Below are 4,810 nucleotides of genomic sequence, written 5' to 3'. Positions count from 1 at the left end.
TAACCTAACCTAACCTAACCTAACCTAACCTAACCTAACCTAACCTAACCTAACCTAACCTAACCTAACCTAACCTAACCTAACCTAACCTAACCTAACCTAACCTAACCTAACCTAACCTAACCTAACCTAACCTAACCTAACCTAACCTAACCTAACCTAACCTAACCTAACCTAACCTAACCTAACCTAACCTAACCTAACCTAACCTAACCTAACCTAACCTAACCTAACCTAACCTAACCTAACCTAACCTAACCTAACCTAACCTAACCTAACCTAACCTAACCTAACCTAACCTAACCTAACCTAACCTAACCTAACCTAACCTAACCTAACCTAACCTAACCTAACCTAACCTAACCTAACCTAACCTAACCTAACCTAACCTAACCTAACCTAACCTAACCTAACCTAACCTAACCTAACCTAACCTAACCTAACCTAACCTAACCTAACCTAACCTAACCTAACCTAACCTAACCTAACCTAACCTAACCTAACCTAACCTAACCTAACCTAACCTAACCTAACCTAACCTAACCTAACCTAACCTAACCTAACCTAACCTAACCTAACCTAACCTAACCTAACCTAACCTAACCTAACCTAACCTAACCTAACCTAACCTAACCTAACCTAACCTAACCTAACCTAACCTAACCTAACCTAACCTAACCTAACCTAACCTAACCTAACCTAACCTAACCTAACCTAACCTAACCTAACCTAACCTAACCTAACCTAACCTAACCTAACCTAACCTAACCTAACCTAACCTAACCTAACCTAACCTAACCTAACCTAACCTAACCTAACCTAACCTAACCTAACCTAACCTAACCTAACCTAACCTAACCTAACCTAACCTAACCTAACCTAACCTAACCCTACAGTTTAAGACTGGTGCGGATCATCCGGAGTCAGACAGACTCAGTTCAACGGTCTCACGCACTCGGTTGACCGAAGTTCGTTGACGACGTTCACTTTCACGAAGGGGAGTTGAACTTCCATCAATTCCCCTTCCTTAGACATGCCCAATGTGCTGAGGTCGCCGCCGTCGACGCCGTCTGGCGACGATGCCAGGCCCTCAGAGAGATCACGATCGAGCCCGAACCTGACTGAGACTGGGAGAACTTTGCGCGCAGCGATCGTGGGAACGGAGAAGAAGACCGGACTTTTAGACGTCCAACCCAAGCCACCATCCAAGCCCGTCACTATTCCCACCTCAACTGCAACAACAAAACCAGCCAAGTCTACAACAAAGATCACTACCAGGCAGACAAGGAAGGCGGTGGAGAAGGATCTCACTTCGGCATCTCCTGAGATGGCTGCTAAGAAGACCGCTCACACCCAGACGACACAACTGATCCAGGACGTCACCCCGACACAGCTTGTTTCCCAGCTTGAATCCGCGTCGTTAAAAACTAACACTGTAGACTCTCTTTCTTTACAGGTTATTAATTTATCAACTAAAGGCCTGCGCATGGTAGACCCCTTAAAGGGAAATATCACGAAAGAGACCAGAGAAGGATTGATGTCCATATTCACGGATATCATCGACCTGGCCGCCGAGTTAACAAAAAAATGCCAATCACAGGAAACGACGTTCCTGAAGGAGAAAATAGCGCTAATTTAAAAGAGCGCTATTATCAACCCTCCCTCAACAGCCGGACCTACCTCATTCAGCTATGCTTCGGTGGCAGCGTCGGGTTCTTCCCATGCTGTAATCGTCAGTGCAGCTGATAAAACCAAAACAACCTCCGATATTAAAGCAGCCTTAAGGCAAGATTTGTGGCCCTCTGAACTGAAAGTTGGAGTCAGCGACCGCCTACGAAATTCCGTCTTAACCGTCAACAGCGACGTCCGAGAAGCCATGATCAGCCAGGGAAGGATAAGTATCGGATACCAACGAGTGCAGGTAGAGGACAGCTGCCCCATTATGCAATGTTACAAGTGCATGGGATTTGGACATTCATTAGCCAGGTGCATGGAGAGCAAAGATCGATGTTTACACTGCGCTGGCGAGCACAAATCCATGTCTTGCACGAAGAAGGATCAAGAAGACGAACAGCACTGCTGGAATTGTATTAAAATGGCCAAAGGTAAGACCGAGGTGTCAAAACACAGAGCCAACGACAAGAACTGTCCTTATCGGATTAAAATGATGATGCGAACCATGGAAAGAGTCAACTATGGCTAACTCCATCGTTCCAAATACCACCGGGACCCAATTAAATACTACAGGCACCACAAAAGTAATTCAGTGGAATTTGGGCCGCTGCAAAGCGGCACAAGAAGAAGCACTAGCCAATAAGAGGGGCGCGGATATATTGCTGCTACAGGAACCTTACACTGGCAATACCGGCAGAATTAATGCTCCGGGGGTCACTGTTTATCGATCAGTGACTTCCAAGGAGCGGGTCTGCAAAGCGGCAATAATTATCTGCAAATCCACGATAAATGGCATAATGCTGAGCAAATTTAGTGACTCAAATACCACACTTGTAAGAATTACCACAGAAACTGGACCTCTTGTTATTGGATCTATGTACGTGGAGCCAAACGCTGACATTGCCCCAACATTGGGAAAACTCACACTACTTGGAGATGTTCCAATCCTCATAGGGAGTGACCTAAACGCAAAAAATGTGTGGTGGGGGAGCGCGAAGACCGATAGAAGGGGCGAAGAAGTCGCAGATTTCCTTTCAGAACTCAATCTGAACATTCTTAATGAAGGAAATCGACCCACCTTCGAAACCTATCGTGACAACCGTCACATCACAAGCGTTATATACATGACATTCTGCTCTTCAAGTTTTCTGGACACCGTTCACAGGTGGAGAGTAGAATCAAATGATAACCAACTCAGCGACCATAATCCTATTTCTTTCGAAATTTCCACAAAGATTTGGAATCCCACAGATCCGAAAACTGCCCTTTATAATACAAAAAAAGCGAACTGGGAAAAATTTTCGAAAGATATTAAAAATAAACTGACGGATATTAACGCTTCTGAAAACTATTTTTCTGAAGTGAGCAACTCGCTTGTGTTGGAAAAGAAAATAAACACATTGATGGATATCTCTGGAGAATCGTGCAAAGCAAGTATACCAATCAGGAAACCTTTCAAAAGACAGCCCTGTCCTTGGTGGAACGCTGAACTCGATAAGCTCAAGAAAAAAGCAATCAAATGTAAGCACAGACTTCAGAATTCAGGAAGACTCCGAAGAGAGACCATAACGCTTCCGGAATATCTTGAAGCGAAACAAACTTATAAAGATGCAATTGCGAAAACCAAAATCGAGTCTTGGAAAAATTACTGCGCATCACAGACAAGAGAAACCGCTTGGTCTGCAATTCAAAGAGTTCTGGTAAACCGAAGAAAGACTACTCCACCAGCGACGCTCAAAGATGGCGACGAGTATTATGCTTCGGCTGAAGAATCCGCTCAGCGCCTATTGGAGAAGTTTTTCCCGGACGACACCATACAAAATGAAACCAACAAACAGATTAACATCAGACGTATGGCGGAAATTCTACCCTACACCCCAAACGACCCGATATTCACTGAAGAAGAGATCGAGGATATAGTATCAAACATAAGTCCACATAAGGCACCCGGAGAAGATCACTTCACCGCCGACATTTGTCTTCATTTCTTCAACGTGGATAGGTCATTAGTATTGGGTATGTATAACGCATGTCTTAGAGTGAGCCACTTTCCAGTTTAATGGAAAATAGCGAGGGTTGTTGTCATTCCCAAGCCGGGAAAAGACGATCTTCAAGACATCAAGTCCTACAGACCGATCGGCCTCATTTCAGTATTTGGAAAAGTACTGGAAAAGCTGATGATAAATCGGATAAACGTGCATTTTCATCGAAAAGGTAAGTTGAGTCACAAGCAATATGGTTTTACGCCCCAGAAATCAACAGAAGACGCTCTAACGCTTCAGTCAACGAAATCAGGACTGCGCTGCAAGACAAGAAGATGATCATAACAATCTCGCTCGACATCAGAGGAGCCTTTGATAATGCTTGGTGGCCATTTCTAATGTGCCAGCTGAGAAGCAAGAAGTGCCCTCGGAACTTGTTTACGCTAGTGAAGAGCTATCATCAACAAAGGAAAGTCATACTGTCACATTTTGATGCCACGCTCCAGAAGGTTACGAACAAAGGATGCGTTCAGGGATCATCTTGCGGACCGAGCTTTTGGAATTACATCTAAGATGATGTACTTCAGGAGGACTTGGGCCCTGGAGCTGAACTGAGAGCATTTGCGGATGACCTGCTATTGATTGCTACAGCCAACAATACGACAGAGCTTGAAAATACGACTGACAAAGCGTTGAAATTCATCACATCATGGGGCTCAAAAGCCAAACTACACTTTGCAGAAGACAAAACCAACGCGATGCTCATTACCAGAAAAAAGGACCGACAACCAAACATTTACATGAACGGAGTTCAAATAAAATACGTGGATCACTTTAAGGTTCTCGGTCTCACCATAGATCGCCACCTTAACTGGTCCAAACACGTCGACAACATTTGTAAAAAGGCCGCAAGCATCACGAACAAATTGATCAGAGCCACCAAACCCAGATGGGGTGCGTCGCCGGGGGTTATGCAGCAAATATATTTAGGTGCTGTCGATCCTCTGATAACGTACGCTTCCAGCATGTGGGCGGACGCGGTAAAGAAAAAAGTCAACCGTAAGAAACTGAACTCCATTCAAAGACAAATTGCCATCAGTTCTTGCAAAGGATACAGAACGATCTCTCTAGTTTCTGCTCAGGTCTTGAGCGGC

The sequence above is a fragment of the Rhyacophila brunnea genome, unplaced genomic scaffold (assembly GCF_057557595.1).
Source record: "Rhyacophila brunnea isolate RB1 unplaced genomic scaffold, BYU_Rbru_1.0 scaffold_11, whole genome shotgun sequence".
NCBI classification, from domain to species: Eukaryota; Metazoa; Arthropoda; class Insecta; order Trichoptera; family Rhyacophilidae; genus Rhyacophila; species Rhyacophila brunnea.
This window is presented reverse-complemented; position numbering follows the sequence as displayed.